Below are 22841 nucleotides of genomic sequence, written 5' to 3' on the forward strand. Positions count from 1 at the left end.
GACCTTGCTATAAAAAAAATATTTGAGAATAACAACTTCACTGTCAACGCAATGGGAAATCCATGTTGATAAGAGTTAAGTTGTGAAAAGACACTTACCCGTAGTTGGATGTCCGCATGACACACGTGGGGGCAAGCCAAAATGAAAGTAAGTCACCAGGATCAACGCATAAATCAATGACCACAACTCCACTACCAAATTGGTATGTGTTTAGTTTAAGAAATAGTGCATTGCTCGTAGTTGGATGTTTGCATGATACACGTGAGGGCAAGCCAAAATGAAGGCAAGGCACTCGAATCAGCGCAAGGTCAGAAAAAAATAGCAATGAAGAAAATTTTTGTGCAAGGATAAATCATTTGTCACCCCGGTGGAAAATTTTCTTTTTGAAATAAATCATGCGATGTTCCAGAATTTAGTAAAGTCCTTTTGAAAGTTAAGCTTGCAATTTCTAAGTCTTAGAAATATTTTAGGAAGAGACTTGAATAAGACTAAAGGAAATTCTGGTATATAGGATTTGAACGAAGTATCCTTGAGAAATCTAGGGAGAGAACTTTGTAGTTAACTTGCTAAAGGAATCTTGAGCTTATGCTTGAGGACAAGCATTGTTTAAATTTGGTGGTGTGATAATGGGCAGAAATGCACATTATCATAGGACTAAGTTCTTAAACAATGTTGGACTGCGTTGATGAAATATGTTAAATTGCGTCCATTAAGCATAAATTCTATAATATTGCGGCCGCATGCATCCAACGCATTAGAGCAGTTGATCTTTACATTTTTTTGCAGAATATGCGTTAACGCAATGCAGAGAGTACAATCACAGAAATACATTGGTTGAGCGCAACTTCACCGCAAGACTTTACGTTGATCATGCTTGTAAATATTCGCCCAAGAAGAATCACCGCAACTTGGTCAGCGCAGCATGGTGGACGCATCCAGGTGAAAGGATAATTAAGAGTGACGGGACAGAAAGCTGATGACAGTCGGATCCAAATTAAGTTGACAGCCGATAACGGTCAAAAAGTACATTCAGCTTTATCGGTAACAATCATCCGGCAATTCAATCAGGAATAAAAGCTGTCCCATCTATACAACCGGGAGAGAAAAGCCGCCTTTCACCATGGAAACTCTATAAATACCAAGTGCATTCTTTAGAGAAGGGGTTATGCAGTCGATTACTTCATCACTTTACAAGTTCACGTCTCTATCCATAGTCTTCTTTCATTTTAAGGTGAATGCGAGGAAGAAGGTGTGTCGATAGATCATTCCGGCAAGCTTGGAAAAGCACCGGAAGCTCCAAGACAGAGAGAGGGCCGACACCTGCGAAAGCGGGAACATTTGTAGATCAGAATAGAGATTCAGTGTAAAAAGCCTCAGTCAGCAAGGAACTGTCTCTTATACACATCTAGATGTGTATAAGAGACAGCCATTATTTTCCATTATCATTTTGTACTCAACTCAGTTATAAGAATGGAATGTCTTTCTCTATATCTGTTCACTCTCTGTTATTTATGCATGAGTAGCTAAATTAGTTGAATGGGTTGAGAAGTAATTAGCTAGCATAACGAGGGAATCTTCATCTTTGCGATTATCTTGTTTATGTATATCTATTAGAGATACTCGGGAGGGTAGTCTAAAGACAGGATCTAGACTTGGGAAGGTCAGGTCAGAATCTAGGTTTGGAAAAACCAGATTAGAACTGATAACTTGTAAAAATACAAGTTATTTATACTGTTTTATTTGGATATTGCGTCCAAAAGAAAGGAAAGTTGCGTTAATTGTATGGAAATTAACTAAGAAATACGAGAATTATAAATTGTAGTCAATACACCCACTGACACCATTGCGATGGTAGAAAAGAATATTTCAAGTCTGTTTTGCAGGAAATCAAGTCACTGCATGTGTTCAAGGCTCAAGATAGAAAGAACAATGCATTTACGTCGCATTGCGCCCATCATTCAGAAATGAATAGACGATCAATGCAATGACGGCGCATGCAACAATCGATCAAGAACTAAGCGATTAACCCAATATCAACCGCATGCGGTAATAAAAAACAACATCGCATGTGGGCAAACGATCGAAGAGTGAAGAGTAACGCAATTACGGAGGATTCTGATGCGTGTACAGCTGACCGTTGTGCATTTCTAACAGAATTGATTGCGTAACAGAAGGAATATTCATTCCACCATTTCCGGAACTGCCTTAACAATAAAGTGGGGACCATAAGGCAGAGAGTCAAAGCTGAGCCTATAAATAGCTCCGGCAATTCCACTGAAAGGATATACAAGAGGCTTGAATACATAGAAAAGTGTATATACTGATCTGAGAGAGAGACTGGTTGAGCAACTAATCAGAGTAGATCCGGGAAGAATTAAGAGACAAGGCCGAGAGGTGAGTCTCTGGGCAAAGAATCCTTTTGATCTCTGCTGTCGAAGCTCTCTACGAAGGTCACTTCTACCAGACGAGCAAGCCTGAGAGGGAAGCTCTTCTCTTTATCCATTCCACACGCCGGCAAGCAAAACCACCGTCCAGATCTGTGTCATGACGTTGACACTCTTCTATATTTTTTTGTATCTCTTTATCATCACTTGTACTCACCTTCTTAATCTCTATCATTCACACCATGTATCAGACGCTTAATCTTAGTATTGAATGTTATGGTCATTTCCATTATCATTTCTCTGTCTATTTCCGTTCACCCATAATTCATTTTCTCCATGACGTTTTCTTAATCCCATGGGTAATCAACAAGAATTAAGCAAGTAAATTAATTGGGTTAAGGAAATAATTAAGTTTAGTCAAGGCATGCTAGACGACATCTTCACCTGTGAGAGCAGAAGTGAAAATGCTATCCCGCCTATCGAGAGAGGGTTGGAAGAATGCGTTAACTAAAGCAAGAAGTAGTTCAAGAGATGGAAGCAACCTTGCATTCATCACGTTTATCCCTATTTCACCATAGAGATATGGGAACGCGGCCGATCACCGAGAGGTGTACACCAAGGGAAAGCGGAACCTTAGTTACATCTTTAACGCAATTAACGAACTTGTGACGTTTGTACTAATTATTCTTTCTCCTTCTGATTCATCCATAAAGACTTGCCATCGCATACCACGATCCTTTGTATAAATTTCACAGTCAGTCTCGAACTTAGCATCATGTATATCATGTATCTTGTATCTTGTGTCACATTAGCTTAGGTTTATTTTCATCGCAATTTATTTTATTAACGCAACTTTAGTTTATCTACACAATTTTACTTTATCGCAATTTACTTTCCTGTACAAACACACAATCTTTATTAATTGTACAAACTGGTCGCATATATCACGACTGTAACACATTAATGAAAACAATCCCTATGTTCGACCTTAGATTACACTGAGAAACTTGCATTGGAATTATACTTGGTTTCAGCACAAGGAAACTTGTGACAATGCATTACTCCATAGCGTACTACAAGCATAGAATTAACAACGCATCTATCTAGATGTAGTATCGCATAAAGTGTGCATGAGCAACAACACAACATAAGATTACATTTTGCGTTACAAGTTTATGGTAACATGAGCTTGTATCATGCATCATATATCGTAGTTTAAAATAGAATCATCAAATTTATATCGCAACAAGTTTATGACGCCATTGCCGGGGACTTGAGCTTGCATGATTCATTCTTTCATCAGTAATGTGCATAAACTATAAATCAAATTTATATGTCAACAAGAACGCATAAACGGGAGATAGGCGCTTAGGAATGAGCACTATTTGTTATCAACGCACCGCATGCATCTTAGCGATACAGTATGATTGTATGCGGTCACCTTGCTTTCATGCATTTTGCATTAACGCATAGGACAAGAGTAGAGACTTAGGCATAAGCTCTATGGACATTTTGCATTCAACACATGCATCCTAGACTTAGGAGCATTGCATTTACATTGGGAAATGACTTGCTATGCATGGTTGTAACCTGATCGCAAGGTTTGACGCATTCCCAAGTAACGTTAACTAAAAGACCCTCTCAACCCGTTCATCACATACTCATTGCATCTATCAACCCACTATCTTTCTCAAATCCGCCGCTTTTATTTACTTCCTTTTTTTATCAATGCAACAATACACCCACACTTTATTTATTTACTCGGTTGCTGCAAGTCTTCATAAAAATCACCAACGCAGCTATTTTCACAAGTCTCTGTGTTCGACCCTGGACTTACCAAGAAATTCAGAGGAATTTACTCTTGAATTCCGCTGGGGAAACTTGAGTGCACAATGCAATCCATCAACGCATATCATCCATATTTCCACTTAACAAAATTAACGCATAAAAGACTCACATGGTGTAAGACCCACACCTTACTTCTACCTTTTTAATTATATTATGGTTTAAGTTAAGCAAAATGATGGGTTAAATATCTAAGTTAGATTGGATTTGTGAATTCAGAGGTAAAAGGTGAGTTTGAAGAAGGAAAAATGGTTAAGTAATGAAACTTAGCTTTCAGTACATATTAATCTGGCTTTACAAGAGTAATTCTAACTAAGTGTTGATCGTACTGAAGGATACTTGAGCATCGAGTGAGTGCCAGGCAAGCATCGAGTAATGCTGCAGAGCATCAAGTATAAGTAATCGAGAAGGGTCGAGCATGGAGTAAAGGTTGCCGAGTGTCGAGTATAAGTGAGCGAGGAAGGAGGCGAATGTCGAGGGTAAATGAGGAAATATTGCGTGTCGAGTTCGAGCGTCGAGTGAGAAACGTACGTCGAGCAAGCTCTCAGTGTCGAGTTTCCCCATTGATTAGCAAGTCCTCCCATCGAGTATTTAACAGAGAGTCCTTGAAATTTCTATCGAGTAAGGACCTCTCTTCATTGAGTTTTCCCAACGAGGATCGAGTTGCTCGAAATGCTCAGATTTAAACACTCAGTTTTAGACTTCTCTTTTAGTTACCTATACAGATGGCTTAATCTCGACCCTTGATCTCCTCTAGTGGGTGAGGTGGCTTAAGGAGATTTTAGGTAAAGGGTTGGACAGTAGTATAAAAAGGAAGAGAACTTTAAGGGCTCATTTTGGATGTTTTACTCGAGCAAACCAGGCAAACTTGGTACCATTGGAAATCTTTTTGAGTCTAGTTTCAAAAATTGAGCCTTTGGAAGGGAGTTCTCATCGAAAAGAAGGCCAGAGAAGGAAGAAGGAGTCGAAGGTTCATTTTCAGGCGTTTTCGGGCACTCGACGAAGAAATGTAAATCTAGACCGAACTACTTGGATTTTGAAGCCAAGACTTCAAGGTATTCTCGTAGATACCATTTCAAGTAAGTTTGTAGAAGGAACCTTGGAAAGGGTTGATGGTTCAAGTTATATATTTTGGGAAGTTAACCCTAGAATCTTTACTCAAGCAGGGAGTTGCAGTTAGGGCTATCGGGAAAGATCTGAGGGTCCAGGTTAAACCATAAGAAGTTTCATGCTGAACTTTCAGGTAACATTGGTAACGAAATTTTGAACATGTTTGAAGAAGGAACTTCCCTAAAATGGGTTCTAGTTTTCAAGTTATTTATGTTAGAAATTGAATTTGAAAAATGTTGGGTGATTAGGCAACCCCTTTCCAAGTATGAGCTTAGTTAAAAGAGTAGTCTCAAAAGGGAGGCCAAGTAGCAACTAACTCTTATTCTTTTATGTGTAGGAGCTACATCCATTGGGGAGGCCTACAAAGCTTAGGAAGAACCAAGCCTAAGGATTTGTAAGTGACTAAATGTTTTCAAATATGTTCACAAAAGGGACATGCATTTCAAATGAATTTCATGCTAACGTTCACGGGTTTTTCCAGCAACTAAAGTTTATACTTGTATTTTAAATGAGTTTTGTTTATCCTAGAATATGTTAAGAATGTATGAAAAGTAATGCAACTACATGTTACTAATTGTGAAGTATGTATGTTGATTGATAATGATGCTTGAATCTCCCTTGGATATTATGTTCTAATATACCGGATACCGAAGGTATAGAAGGTATCCGAGGAAGTACATAAGGTTTTGATGGTACTTAGTATACTCCACGTGCACGTAGGTAGTTCTTTATGAGAGGCCGAAGTATGGGTCTCCTAGTCACAGTCTTTATCACGGGACCGAAGTATGGGTCTCACGAACATGAATGGATGTTGGGAGCTTAAACTATGAATGCTTGTCCTCAACTAAGGTTTGGTAGCATGATTGATTATAACGCTATGATTAATGTATGATATTATGCAAGTTGCTTGAGATTATTTTCCAGCATGTTTTTTATTTTACATTAAAGCATATGAAAGGTTTGAGAAGAATGTATTTCTATGAGTCACTCACCGAGCAACTAGCTCACAGTTTTCAAATGTTTTCCTTTTTCCCAGGTAGTGGTTAGTTCCCTCGCGGTTGAATCCACTGCAGCTTGCCACCCAAAGTTTGGTGACCTTAGGAAGAAACATATGTTAAACTTGTTTTGATGTACACATATTTGGAAAGGAGTTGGGAACTTGTGAAACTTATTTTCTTTTGGGACACATGTTTGTCTTGGTCATCTTATTTCATTGGACATATGTTTGTTTTGGATCTGTAATTAAGACTTGCACTGTTTAATTTAATGGATGTGTTTTGTGCCAAGTCGTTGCATATTCAGGTTTAAACAAGTTCACTTAAGTTAGTAGTAAGTGCTGGAACCTAGGTTGGTAATTGCTGCCATCATATCCTCTTCCGATTTTAGAGGGTAAACCGGGAGGGGGTGTGACACATGGAGGTAAAAAGTTGTCTTCTAACTGGTTTATATGACCACTTTTAACCAATCTTTCAATCCAATTGAGATTAATGTGACAAGTCTTAAGTGCCAAAGATATGTACTTGAAGAAACTTTTTGTCTTTTATTTTCCGTTTCAACTGTTTTAAATATCTCGATATTTAAAATTGTCATTGCTTAGGTTGTTTTTAACATATAAGTTCTTTTTCTAGTAGAACAAATAAGAATACTTCTTTTTATAACGAGGACTTCATTTATGTCAAAAGATACTTTGTACAATTGTTCTAACAAGAGATAGATTGTTTTTAACATCTTAGAAACAAAAAATACATTATCTAATGAATCTATCTCCAGATAAAACTTTAGAAACTCCCACTGATTTTGCTGGGACAACCTCTCCTATTCATAACGCTGTTGCTTTCTAGAAGCAATCTTTAGGAACTTGTTTTTTCAGGTTTCTTCTCCGCAAGGTACTTTAGGCAATTTCTTTTCCAGTGCCTCTCCTCATAGCAATAGCAACGTTTTCCTTTATCTGCAACTTTGCCTTTCCTTTGTGGTCAGTAAGAGTCTTCCCTTTTCCCTTACTATTTTTCATCGAAACACTATTATTCTTAGAAGAAGAAGGGCCAGACCTTGTCCTAAAGGATGGTCCTCTATTGACTTTATTCGTGGTGGCAACATTTACCTCTATTTCCTGTCCCTTAGATTTCAAGAGGGACTGATAAGTCTGAAACTCATTGAGAAGTGTAGTTAAGTTATATTCTATTTTGTTCATCATCGCAGTTGTGCTGAAATGTAAGAAGCTCTTCATAAGAGACTCTAGAATAAAACTAACTTGACTCTTCTCATCTATGATAGCTCCATTTACTTCTGCCACGTTGAAATGGACTATCATGAGACATGTTCTCTAACAGAGGTCCCTTATTTCATATGCAGTTATAAACATACTTCATGGCATCATGTCTAAGGGAGAAGGACAGTTTTCCAAACATCCCCCGCATAGATTCCATAATCTCTTTAGCAGTACCCGTATCATCGTGTTTTTTAGCCAAGACATCAGATATGATGGCAAAAATGTAAACTCTGACTTTCTCATTTGCCCTTGTCCACTTTTCATATGCATCCCGAATAATTCAGTTTGCACTTGAGCCAGGGTTTGGAGGACACTCCTCAATTAAAACAAACCTAAGATCATCAATTACTAGTATTGTATTCAAGTTTGATTTTCATGTAGCATAATTGTCCCTACTAAGTTTCTTGGAAGCAAGTAGTTGTACTAAAGAGCTAGTCATGTTGAAAATATAAACAAATTCTATTAGTGAATTGCTATAAACGTTTTTAATATTATCCAATCAGGTTTAGCAAAGAAAATAATGTACCCATCATTATTCTTACTGCAGTGATATTTAGAGGTTTAGAGCAATATCCACCATGGGGCAGTCTGCTATTCCTCATTTGTATTGAGACAATCTCAGCTAATCACTATTACCAAAGTAACACATACTCCAATAGATCTTTTAACTATTGTTTCTTTAGTCTAGAATATATTAACTCTTAGTAATTCTCGTAAGTGTGACCCGCCATTTTCAAACCCTAGAGGTCGACCCCAATAATGCAACCGAATTAGAGAGTCAAAGTTGGGAATCGACCTAAGAGACCCATCCATTTTTGGATTTTGAGTTGTTTTGAATCCCATGTTACAACCCTTTAAGGGGATAGTCGTTGAAAAGACGACTAGCTAATGCCGCCTAAAAATGATAAGCAGGAAAAACGTAGGAATCTCATGGTCCAACCTAATGGAGGAGACCGTAGGATGTGTTAACACACCTTCTTCAGCCACTTACTATGAACTACTTCTCTATTCACCTTGCTATTGACCCATGCAAACACTTTCTGAATGGAGTAGTTGCAATAAAAATGATATGAAGTTGAGCATGGACCTCATGGTGTGAACTCTTAGGGACGTAAGAGCTAAAAATAATATATCGTTATATTATTAATCTCCTACTGAAGTGTTCTATTTGTTTTGGGTAAATGTTTTCTTAGGTATATTTCGACTAATAAAACATACCCTAAGTCTTGGTGATAAATCAATTTATTACCTCACATCATTCATGCATGCTTATAAAATCGGGTTAGCCTAACTCATACGTCGGTTTGATCCCTAGGTAGCAGGTGTTCCGTAAACCATCAACTTAAATATCTCCAAACTTAAATAGGATCTCCCCGAGTGATTGTTCGTTGATTTCGTGATGCAAGCTTAGGAGTGTATTGTATAAAGTACTTGGAAAAATAAGTGTAAATGTGAATGATGTGTTGATACGTTTATGATGCGTTAGTGACGCGTTGATGCGTTAATGCTGTGCAACAGGACGCATGACACTTCTCTATAGGCATTCAAGTTTTCCTGAATCAGATCCAAGTATAAAGCCAACTCAGGTTCCTGGTAAGTTCAGGGTCGAACTCAGGGATTCAAATTAAAGCTAATGCAGACCTTACGATGTAATTGTTGTAGAAATATCCTAAGTGAATGTGTAAATGAGTTATTTACACTAAGCTGCTGTCTGCGTGTAAGAAGATACAAAAGGGTCAAGTAGAGAATAAGAGGTCGTGTGAAAATGGAATTTGATGCAAGTGATATGCGTCGATCTAAGTTAGATGTACACGAACAAGAATATGATGCGAATGAGATGACTTGCTTATCTCCGTTTATGCGTTAGACTTCCATTCGACACTTCTCAATGAAAATGTCATACAATACCTATCTCTAGGATGTATGCGTCAGTCACAGGATAGAATAAAACACAGTGCGTCTATCTCTAGATGTACAAAGTGTTTCTAACTTAATACTGGCTTTCTTATTCTCTCGAATAATTTAAGCTAAAGATGCTTTTACCAAGTGATTTAATTGGCTTAAGCGTTTAGAAATGGAATTTTGCATGAAGTTATAGATGCATCCAACATAAAACAAGAAATAAACAGTGGCGAAGTAAGATAGCTCAAATATGTGAATTTATAATGAAACTGATTGTCTTTACAAAACCAATACTTAATCAAATGAGATGACGAAAATGATAAGTAAGATGATATGAAAGGAGTCAAGCCACAGAGTACAATCTCTTGTCCTCTTTGGCTCAATTCTAATTCGTGTACAACCACTTGTGGAAGAATTGGAAGAAAGTTCTCTCTCGAGCTTAGCTTTCTCCGCTCCTTGATCAACGATGGTGGTGGTTCTCTTCCGTCTTGTTCTTCTCGTCACCACAGCACAACTCTAAGGTCTCAAAATTTCAGAATTATGCGATGAGCTAAAAGATCCATTCATTTGGTGGGATTTCTTCTATTTATAGGTGTAGGTCTTCTCGAACTTGATGATGGACAACATTAAATTCCATACCCTGGTCAGTCGCCTAACACTCAGATGCTTTTCAGATGCCGCCCGCTACAGATGCCCATGCTTGCAAGTGGTGATTTGACACAAATAGCCTGAATCAATGAATATTCCTTGAGTTGAATCCCTCTGACGCATGCCCCATGCGTTCAACTTTGCCTGCGACACTTAGAATATTTGTTGTGATCCTGCAATATCATGTGTTAGTGCCGCAGTATTTTAGCAATAAACATTCTTTTGCATGAGTTTGATAGTGTTCGAGTAATTCCATGCGTTTTCTCTAAAAATGATGAGATTTTATCATTAAAGACCCTAATTGTTCCAAATTTTGAGCCACAATAACTTGTATTTCTACAAATTATCACACCCCCAAATTTTAACATTGCTTGTCCTCGAGCATTCCACAAATAATTCTTTGTTATCTCCATTGTCTTTAGTGTGCAGGGTTCACTTCTCATCATATTCACTTATAAACTTGAGACTAGAGTTTGGAAAATGTCATGCAGGTTGATTCTTTTCTAAAAGGAAGAATGTTTTATTTCAGGTGTATCAAGCCTTTTGTCAACAACTCCTTTTGTTTCTCAAAACATTCTCGTTTTTTCTAAACCAGCAATGTGTTAGATGCTTTTCCTTTTTTTTTTTTTTTTTTTTTTTTTTTAAAAAAAAAACAGATGCCAGTTAAAAGAAAAAGTATGAATTTTGGGTTACCCATGGGTTGTTCGAGGTATCCCACTTTCGTTTTGGCTTGCCCCTACGGGTGTCATGCGAGCATCCAACTACGAGTGAGAGCCCTTCACAACTAAACTTATATCTAGCATGCATGCATTTCAAGATATAGCTTCTTTAAACTAGATAGCGGAATTTTGGGATGCATTGGTCTAGGAGACTTAACTTCGTTTTGGCTTGCCCCCACAGGTGTCATGCGAGCATCCAACTACGACTAAGTGCCTGTTCCAATTTTTAACTCATGCCAATTTGAGGTTTTCTTTTAGAGTATTGACAAAGGAGTTTGTGTTTAAAATCTTTCTATTTTGTTTCCTTTCTTTCTGATTTAATCGATGAATGCGTCTTAACTCCGATTTCCCTTACCCCCAAATTTTGGAGATCAACTAAATCCTCATTACTAAAAGAGAAATAAAATTTCGAAAAGGCTTTGAGAATTTTGAAAGAAGTTTTGATTTAGAGCTTGTATGCATTAGAATGAAAACATGTAGACTTTTTAGAAAAGTTCAGGCTTTGTTGATTTTCCTAATGCCTACTCTGTACTTATAAATTCCATATTACTAATATCATTGGGGTAAAACAACGCATAAGACGAGAAAAATAGCTAAAGAACAAGAAAGGTATGCTAAGGACATATGCAAGGATGAAAAATGATAGAAATTTCATTCATTTCATTGGATAACTCAGTAATGGAATAAAACAAACATAACAAACAAATACAAAAGATCAATAAATAAAACAAAGTAACTAACACTCCTAAATTTATTGTGCTGACGCGTCATCCCTACGTTATTCTGCAGAGTCTTCATCCATGAAGCGCAGAGGGTTCCTTAGGTGGGCAGGTAGCGGTGGCAAGGCAAACATTCCGACCATGACTTGATTAATATATTGCATTGTATACATGAACTTGTCCTTCATTCTTCTTGTTTGCTGCCGCATGTAATCCCTTAGAACCCTATTTTGATGTTGAAGTGTTTCAATGTACACAGCCAGTGGTCTGAGTTGATCGCTGATGAAAGTTTTCAACTCGTCAATATCAATGCGTGGTTGTGCCGATGTTGGCTCTTCGGCTCTTTCAACTGGGTCTTCAATATTTCCTGCATTGCTTGTCCCTAACCCACTTGGTTCAAAAATAATTGGAGGAGGTACAAAAGTTGGAATTGGAGATGATAAGGGAGAAGGAAGGGGACTAGGGATTTCTTGTTCTAAATTAGTAGTCTCATGCTGCATTGGATCAAGAATTCCTTCTTGCGGGGTCAAAGGTGAGTTTGGAAGAGGGATTTTTAAGTTTGGTCGTGCTTCTTCATTAGTAAACGCATGCTCCGCTTCGTAATCTTCATTTTCTGAAGCCTCATCGCTGTGTTCAATTACTCGAATACGTCTTCTTTTGGGGGCACGTTGGGAGGGTCGAGGTCTTACTGTCGCGTCCTTGCAAGGTAGGGCAGGCTGGTGCGGCGAACCGCGAAGCAGACGCCTAATTAACTTGATATCCATCAGATCATTAATTTCCTCATAATCCCCCAGAGGGATACCCCGACATTCACACAGCGCACAGATCAGCTAAGGAAAGTAAATTTGTCCTCGTGGTTTTGCTTTAATGGCTTTGATCTGGTCCATGACTATCCTCCCTACGTCTAGAGGAATGCACTGCATGATGCAATAAATGGCCAGGACGCATTCTCTTGATACTGTTTCATCATGCGTTATAGGCATGATACTTTTCTTAATCAAGTATAACCATAAGTTCGCATTCGGTTTCAAATTCTTGGAAGCTAAGATCATTACTCCACTTCTTGATGTTTGCCATGTGCTTCCAGGTTTGGCCACTAATCTTAACGCATCTTCTATCTGACTTGGAGTTGGATGTTCCAAGATGCGATTTCCCTCTGCGTCCGGGTTGCTTGCGATATTGAACACTTCATTAATTTTGTCGGCTGAGAAGCGCACCAAAATACCATCAACAAATGCCGTATTTTTCTTCATATCAAACTCACTACTATAAAATTGGCGGACAAGGTTGGGCCAAATCCTTGTGTGCCCGACGCATAGTTGACCCCAGCCTATTGCGTCCACAGTTTCGATTATATATGGTGGCAATGTGTTGTGTTTAGGGAAGAAGCCCTTCTCGGCAAGGATGTCACTAAATTGGTGCTTCCTCCCTTTGGTCATTTTAGGTAACGCGATAGTTACCTTGCGTTTGCCCGCCTCATGTGCTTTGGCTTCCTAAGCCAGCTCCCTTAATTCATTTTCCAATTCTTTTTGGAGGGAAGACTTCCTTCGCTCTTGTCGTGCAGGCTAGTACCCCTCCAATTCCTTTTCCAACACTCTCGATCTTGAACAGCTCTCATGCGTTGCACCCTCAGGACTAGATGCAAACTGCTATTCTTCATCCTTCAAAATTAATTTTCTTTTTCTCATCACTCTCTTTCCTTTTGATGGCCCTTCATCCGCGTCAGATTGGCGAGGTTGCGATACATCCAGGCCAACTTCCCCTTCTCTCTCTTCTTCTTCTTCTTCTTCTTCCAACTATGCTTCAAGCTATTGGCTTTTATGTCCTAAAACTCGTAGTTTGTAATATCATATTCTTGTTCAATAAAGCTGTTATTGAAAATCTTTAGTAAATTTAAATTCTATATTCATGAATTCAATAAACTAAGGTTCCGAGGCTATTAAGTTTAAGTTTGAACTTTATGTAGTGACATAAATGTGGATCAAGTTCAAATATATGGATGCGGCCCATTTTCTAGTTATTACAAATGATGTGATCCTAAACCGTTCATGTGGAGACATGAAAATGGGGGCATCCTATGTAAAAAGTTTACATAAGACTGAACCATGAAATAGTTATTTTTTACGTTCTAAATGCCGTTTAATGTATAAAACTAACTATTTTGTTAATTGATGACCTAGGTAACTTAATCTTAATCTTGAGCTAACTATGAACTCCTGTTCACTCGGAATTATCCTTAGATCTTTGTAGGTGAGGATAGCTCATTATCGCTGGCCCACTAAGCCTCCCATTTCAGGGGTAAGATTAGGTGGATAGCTAGGAACATAGGGTGCAAGATGGAATTCACTCCTACCCATTATAGAGATAGTAGATAGGTTGTTCCCTTTAGTACTGAATCTAGGTCTTGAACAAGGGGTCCCACCCTCTCTTTGGCCCGAGAAGGGTTCGGTTTATAGGTTTGACCTTAAACCAATTGTTCATTAGAGGATTAGTGGAACTTAAGGAATAAGATGTAGTCTCGGGGGTAAAACAGTTTTTATGACCCAGCCGAGATTACGAACAATCTGTGAAGGATTAGCTTACTAATCATGTTTATATCATCTGGACACAAATATATCTATAGTGAGGGGAGTGCAAGTACGAGACTATAGTGGAATGACCCGTGAGTTAACGAATGTTGATTAGCTCTATCTAAAGAGTCTAGCCAGCTAATCTCGGATCGTTGGAGCCCATGATCTATAGGTCCATTAGGTTTCCTTACTAGCTCATATGGAATAAACTTAGAATAGTATGATAGAATAATTCGAATTGTTCAAATTAGGTGAAGAGAGAGAAACCGACAAGTATATGAAGTTATTTCATTCAATTTTGCATGGCCCTTTTCTATAAATATAGGGTTGTCATTTTGGAATTAAGTTTTTAAAAATAGGGCTGAAAAAATCCAAACCCAACCCAAATTTCACTCTATTATTTCCTTCTCTTTCTCTCTCTCGGATTCTTCATCCATTGGGTCCCACAACTCGGTTCTGAGTCCAGAGGATAGTAGGTCAGCTCTAGTAGTTGTCCGGTTAGTGTTCTAGTGGAGATAGACGAGTTTTGGGAGCTTCAAAGGTATTGTTTCTAAAAAACCCTAATTAACTAATTTAGGGTTGTATGTTTAATTTATGTAATTAGGGTAAAATTGATCCTCAATTTCGTTGTGCATGCCTACTTTTCCATCACAAGCATCATTGCATAACGCTTCGCTTCATCAATTTCATGTGATGCGTCGATTGGGTCGGGACGCATCACTTGTTCCTCTTCGACTTGTCCCTGATTCAAACTTGCCAAAATTGCTCAAAAAACTTCTTGTTCGTCTCTTCGAGCCAATTTCGCAAGTTTGCACTATTTTGCTTTGACGTAGGACTATCAGAGCTGGGTCTGGGGTGTGTGATTGGTGGGGTGCTGAATGGGGTATGCGGTGACCCGGGAGATGAAATGGTAATGGGTGAAGGCGGCTGAAGGGGTTGGCCTAATTCTGCTACTTCAATGGGGTAAATGGTGGCTAAGGATTGGATGGATAAGGGGGAAGTGGATTCACGACGGGCGATGGTACGGTGTGGAGATGGGTGGGAATAGGGTCATGCGTCGCACCCACCAGTGTAATATTTGAAATAAACGGTGGTAGGGCCAGCTACGTGTTGGGCTTCTCGGCAGCTGCGGAGGTAGAAAGGCACTACTGCCTTGGTTTGGTGGGAGTTTTGGGCTTAGGTTTGGCAGTAGTTTTGTGTTTTTGGTGGGCTTTAGAAGGTTTTGGATTTGTGGTGGTTTTGATGGGTTTCGACCAAGATGGTCGCTAGGATATGGAGGAAGGTTCGTCATGCGAAGGCTTAGTCGGAAAGGGGATTTTTGAGATTCAGCGAGGGTTTGAAGGGGGGTGACATTGAAGCAGAAGAAGATGAAAAGGAACTTACCGGCAACTCGCCTCCATAGCTCAGTGATTGGTTTTGGCTGTCAGATGCTACAGATTTGATTGAAGAGGCGGTGAAGCTTCGGGAGCAAGGGTTTTCGCGAAGTAGGGTTGAAATAGGTGGAAGAAGAGAGAGTGTTGAAAGTGAGCGTTTTATAGGCCTGTGAGAGAGGACGAGGTGATGTCAGGCGGTGCCTGACATCATCATTCATTAAGCAGACGAAAGGACGTGCCTAGGGTTTCTAGGCAGTCGAGTGCTTTGTGTTTTCGAGATGCGTCCTTTTGGTTTAGGCCATGCGTAGGCTTAAGACCAACGCATTAGTTAAATTAATTAAATCTGTTAAATAAGAAAGCAATAACAATCATCAATCAACTTAAAACGTAACACAAGGACAAGCAACCAGTCAGAGTAAATACAAACGCAGTCATAACATACATAATACAAAAAAAAGGAAGGTAAAAGAAGCATCCCTGGAATATGTGTCGATGAGAATGCAGGGATGCTTCGATGTAAGCCTCAGTTGGCTTCGCTTAATGCGAGGGATGACTTTTGTCGTTCTACTGCATCTTCAAAGTAGGGCTTCACTCTTTGCCCATTTACCTTGAACATATTTGTGCCATCCTCCCGCATAACTCTACTGCTCCATGGGGAAATATTGTTTTGATAATGAATGATCTTGACCACCATGACTTTAATTTTCCTGGGCACAAATGAAATCGTGAATTGAATAATAAATTTTTTTGGCCAACAACAAACTCTTTCTTACTACTGCGTCGGTCGTGCCAACGTTTGGTCTTCTCCTTATAAAGCTTGCTGTTCTCATATGTGTTCAACCGCCATTCCTCAAGCTCATTGAACTGAAGATTGCGTTGATCGCCCGTGGCGTCCAAGTTTAATTTCAGCTTCTTTACTGCCTAGAAAGCTTTGTGCTTCAACTCTAAGGGTAAGTGACAAGCTTTTCCGAATACTAAGGAGTATGAAGATATACTATGGGAGTCTTATAGGCAGTCCTGTAGGCCTAGAGTGCTTCATCTAGCCTGTGTGCCCAATCTTTCCACGATGCGTTGACAACCTTTTCCAATATTAATTTTATTTCCCGATTCGATACCTCAGTTTGACCATTGGTTTGCAGGTGGTATGCGATAGCAATCTTATGCCTGACATTATATTTGGCAAACAATTTTGAAATGATGCGGTTAATGAAATGTGTACCTTCGTCACTCACCAGGGCTCTTGGTGTTCCAAAACGTGTGAAAATGTTCCTGGCGAGAAACTTAGAAACAATCGACGCATCATTTCTGGCATAAGCTACTACTTCCACTAATTTGATACGTAATCTATTGCTAGCAAGATATATTGTTGACCGCAGGACAGGGGGAAAGGTCCTATAAAATCGATGCCTCAGACGTCAAATAATTTGACTTCAAGAATATTGTTTAGAGGCATTACGTCCCTTGATGAGATATTTCATGTGCGTTAGCAAGGGTCGTACTTGCGAGCATACTCCCTTGCATCTTTGAAGAGGGTAGGCGAGCAGTATCCGCTTTGAAGAACCTTCACAGTGGTTCTTTGCCCTCCAAAATGCCCTTCGTAAAGAGAGTCATGACACTCAGCCAAAATGTGTTGTGTCTCTCTCTCCGGAATGCACCGACGCATGATGGAGTCAGGACCTTGTTTTTAGAGAAACGGTTCATCCCAAAAATAGAATTTGCTATAGTGTACCAACCGTTTCTTTTGCTGAGAGTTGAAGTGTTCGAGGAATTGTTTGGTAGTTAAGTAGTTAACTATGTCTGCGTACCAAGGTTCCCTGCCTTCAACTTTCAATAAGCTTTCATCAAGAAATGCATCTTTGATTTCATCTTTTTGGTCTTGTATTTCCTGATTCTCTAATTTGGACAGGTGGTCAGCCACCTAATTTTCAGTCCTCTTTCTGTCCTGAATATTAATGTCAAATTCCTGTAATAGTAGCACCCATCTAATTAATCTTGGTTTCGCGTCCTTCTTACTCATCAGGAATTTAATGGCTGAGTGGTCTGTATAGATGGTTGCTGATGCATCAACTAAGTGAGAACTAAACTTTTCGATTCTAAACACTACAACCAACATTTCTCTCTCCATGTTTGTATAATGTTCCTGAGAGTCGTTCAGTATCTTCGACGCATAAGAGATTAGGTGTATCAAATTCCCTTTTTTTTGCCCCAGCATGGGGCCTACTGCAACATCACTTGCGTCGCATATTAGAATAAAATATTGCGTGCAATCCGGTGCTATTAATATCAGAGCTATCGTCAATGCATACTTCAGTGTTTCAAATGCGTTGCAACAATCGTCATTGAATTCGTAGGGCCGGTTTGCTTCTCATAATGCACTCAGAGGTCGCGCAATTTGAGAAAATCCTTTTACGAACCTTCGGTAGAAGCCAACGTGTCCTAGAAAACTTCGTAGAGCTTTTACATTTGATGGCGGAGGAAGTTTAGCTATAAAATCTACCTTGGCCTCATCAACTTCCAACCCGGCTTTAGATACCTTGTGGCCCAAAACAATGCCTTCAATCACCATAAAGTGACATTTTTCCCAATTCAACACAAGATTTGTTTCCTCTTATCGAGCGAGGACAACTTCCAGGTTATCTAAGCATGATTGAAATCAGTCTCCAAAAACTGAAAAATCATCCATAAAAACTTCAACGGTCTTTTCCAATAAGTCAGAGAAAATTTCCATCTTGCACCTTTGGAATGTTCCAAGTGCATTGCATAGTCTAAAGGGCATGTGTCTGAACGCGAACATTCTAAAGGGGCAAGTGAATGTCGTCTTTTCCTGATCTTCTGGGTTGATTAAAATTGGTTATAGTCGGAGTATCCATCTAGGAAATAATAAGATTCTTTTCCAGCCAGTTTGTCAAGCATTTGGTCAATGAAGGGAAAAGGGAAGTGGTTCTTCTTTGTTGCCACGTTGAGTTTCCTATAGTCCATGCAGATGCGCCAACCCGTGACAGTCCTTAAAGGGATGAGCTCATTGTTACTATTGACTATCACTATTGTTCCTCCTTTCTTGGGGACACATTGCACTGGACTTACCCAGCTGCTATTGAAAATAGGGTAGATTACTCCTACGTCCAATCACTTTAAGATTTCTTTCTTGAATACTTCATTCATTATGGGATTTGATAACGGGCAAAAATGAACGTTATTACAGTGCTAAGTTATTAAACAATGAAGGTTTGGGTTGATAAAATATGATAGATTGCATCCAAAAAGCATTAAGTTCATAACATTGCGGTCGCATGCATTTATCGCATAGAAACAGTTAACTTTTGTATTTTTGTGCAGAATATGTGTTGACGCAAAGCGAAAAGTACGATCACAAGAAAGCAACGATTGAGCGCAGTGTTACCACAAGGCTTTGTGGTGATTTGTGCTCGCAAACATATGCTCAAGAAGGATTTCCATATAGAGCCAACGCAACTTAGTGGGCACATCACGGTGAAAAGCATAATTAATCACGATGGGATAGAAAGATGATGACGATTGAGTCTGAGTTAAGTTGACAAGCCGCTAACGATAACAAACTAATTCAAACCCTTCGGGTAAAATAAGAACAACTTTTTGGTGAGAAATATTCGGTGCATCAGTCAGAGAATTAAAGTCATGATGGGACAGAAATATTGTGCAATCATAAGAGAGAAGCCGCCTTTTACCCAGAAGCTCTATAAATACCAATGGCAACCTTCATTAAAAGAGTCAGACAGTTCGGATAGTTAGAGAATTCTCCTTTAGACAGATTAACCTTGTTCTTAGGTTTTCTTTTATTTGAAGGCGGAAGTGAGAGAAGCGATATTGTGCCGATAGATCGTTCCGGTGAACTTGGGAGAGTGCCGGAGGCTTCAAAATCAGAAAGAAGGCCAGCTCCTGCAGAAGCAGGAACATCTCCTGAACAGAATAGAGTTGACAGTGTAAAAGCCTTGGGAAGCAAGGGATTGCTACCAGGCTCTCTATCCTTATCTTCCATTGTCATTCTGTATTTAAACTCATCTATAGAAATGGAATTTAGTACTCTATATCTGTTCACTTTCTGTTTATTATGCATGAGTAGCTAAATTTGTCGAATGGGTTGAGAAGCACTTAGCTAGTATAATTGGGAATCTTCATTTTATGCGATTATCTCTTATTATATACGCATCATTCGTCCATTAGGGATACTTGGGAGAGTAGTCTAAGAACAGGATCTAGGCTTAGAAAAGCCAGGTTAGAATCTAGGCTCGGGAGAGTCAGATTAGAACGCATAATCAAGAGATAGAAGCTTAGGAATAAACACTGTTTTCTATTAACGCATCGCATGCATCCTAGAGACAGGATATGATTGTATGCAGTCACCTTGTCTTTATGTGCATCTTGCATCATCGCATAGGAAAAGAGTAGAGACTTAGGAATAAGCTCTATGGACATTGTTGCATTCAACACATGCGTCCTAGAACTAGGAGCACTGCATTTGCATTGGAAAATGATATGCTGTCGCATGAGTGTAGCATGATCGCATAGTTTGATGCATTCTCGGGAAACGCTAGTGAAAGACCTTCTCAATCTGTTCCTCCACATACTCAGTGTATCTGCCGCATAATCGAACTATTCTCAAATCCACTGCATTCGTTTATTTTATTACCGCATACAACAACCCAAACAACTATTTGATTTATTTGGTTATTGCAAAGTCTTCTTAGAAATTATCACCGCATACCGTTTTTCCTAGTCCCTGAGTTCGACCCTAGACTTACCAGGAAACTCAGCCGGGTTTATACTTGGATTCTACTGAGAAAAGTTGTTGCTCAACGCATTTCCATCACCGTATCTCATTCCATAACTTCACCTCATAAAATAACGCATCAAGTTTTTGAGGTCGTTGCTGGGGACTTCAAGAAATCAATGTGCTAACGGTAATATTTCTGATTTATTTGCAGCTCTTAATCTCTAGCGAATTACGACCCAGAGATTTAGAGGATGTTCAGAAGAAGATTAAGAAACAGCTGCCAACAATAACAACCAGATAAAGAAGATACGATAGAGCAACCTGGAAACGGAGCATCAAACGAAAACAACATCATGGTGAATCCAATCCTACTGGCAAACGATCGTAATAGGCCCATTCGGGACTATGCATCGCCAAACCTCTACGATTTCTCTCCAGAATCATGAGGCTTGCCCTTTATGGATCCCGATTTGAAATGAAACCGGTGATGCTGCAGATGATCCAGATTGGTGGACAATTTAGAGGAAGGCGTGGCGAGGACCCGCACGCTCACTGATAACTTGTAGAAATACAAGTTATTTTTGCTCTTAAGTTGGAACAACTAAGGTTTTTAATGATAGATTCTCCTCATTTTAAGAAGAAACGCATGGATTTATTCAAACGTTAGCAAATTCATGCAAAATAAGTTTTATTACTAAATATCATGACATTAACGCATTGTATTGCAGGATTTCAACGCAAGGATTAACGCTAACGCATTAGACAAGTGTCGTAGGAAAGGCTCTAACGCATGGGACATGCGTTGGAAGGAGTTCAACGTAGAGAAGATTCATTTCTCCAGGCTGATTGCTTCACATCACAATTTGCAAGTATGGTCACCTGCAGCAGGTGACATCTGAAAAACTTCCGAGAGTCAGGCGGCTAATTAGGGCATGGACTTTAATGTTAATCAGGGCAAGGACTTTAATGCTACCCATTCACCAAGTGGACGTGATCAACGCCTATAAATAGATGAAGTCCGTCTAGAGTCAAGAAGTTCGCAAATAATCAAGATCTTTACTCTCTATATATTGTAGTCATAGTTCTAGTTCTTAGAAGCCGGGTTATGGTGCCAGACGATCAGAAGGGTTGAGAACCACCACCATCGTCTGTCAGGGAGCGGAGGAAGCCACTCTTGAGAAAGACACTTCATCCAATTCCTATATAAGTGATTGTACACAACGAGATTGAGCCAAAGAAATACAAGAGATTGTATTCTTTGGCTTGACTCAGTTTCTTTCATCTCATTTATCGCTTTCACTTCATTTGATTAAATAATGCTTTTGTAAAGACTCTCCGTTTCTTTATAAAATTCATATATTTGATCCATCATACTTGCCATTGTTTATTTCTTGTTTATGTTGAACGCATTAATACTTTATGTCAAACTTCATTCCAACGCTCAAGCCAACTTGACAAATTGGTAAAAAGCATCTTTAACTTAGATTGTTCGAAAGAATAACTAAGCTGCATCAAGTAGGACGCCTAGTACAGCTAGAGATAGACTTATTGGTGTCTATTGCATTCTGTGTTAGACGCATGCATCCTAGAGATAGGTTTTGTATGTTATTCGCATTGAGAAATGTTGAATGAAGTCTAACTCATGAACAAAAGATAAGCAAATCACTCCATCTCATCCACATCACATCTTGGTTTGTGTACATTCGTCTTAGATCGATGCATCCACTTACATTAAACTCCATTCTCACATGATCCATCACTAACTACTCAACTCTTTTGCATCTCTTGCACAGGCACAACAACTTAGTGTAAATAACATATTTCTCACATTTATTTAGGAAAAACCCCTACAATAGATACAATGCAAGGTCTGCATTTGGTTAACTGAATCCCTGAGTTTGACCCTAGACTTACCAGGAACCTAAATTAGATTTATACTTGGGTCTGGTTTAGGAAAACTTGAACGTCATTAGGAGTTATGTGTGTTCTGTTGCATATATCTGATGCCCCAACGCGTTACAATTACTTAAACGCGTCATTTATACTTAGAACTTATTCGTCCAATTTATTTTATACAAAATACTCCTAGAGCGAATCACCATAGCAACGAACACTCACCTCCAGAGCTTCATAGAAATCTACAATACTTTTGTGTTTATGAACATCTCTACCGAAGAAGTTCGACTAACTCTGTTTCTATTTTCTTTGTGTGATCTGGCAAGAAAATGGGCGTATTCTCTCGAACGGCGAGAGATCACTTCGTGGGAACAAGTGGTGGAAAAGTTTATGAATATGTATTCCCACCAATCGAGAATGTTAGGAGAAGGAAATTAATAATAAATTTTGAATAAGAAACTGACGAATCGCTCAGCGATGCCTGGGCTAGGTTTAAGAAGTTGGTAAGGGACTGTCCACACAACGGATTACCAAACTGCCTGTAAATGGAGATCTTTTATCACGGATTAAATCCCTCTTCGCGGACCGTTGCAATGCGGCAGTTGTTGGTGGCCTGCTAGAAAAAAACGTTATGACGAGGCCCAAGAGCATCCAGG

This window comes from Benincasa hispida, chromosome 5 (assembly GCF_009727055.1).
Source record: "Benincasa hispida cultivar B227 chromosome 5, ASM972705v1, whole genome shotgun sequence".
NCBI classification, from domain to species: Eukaryota; Viridiplantae; Streptophyta; class Magnoliopsida; order Cucurbitales; family Cucurbitaceae; genus Benincasa; species Benincasa hispida.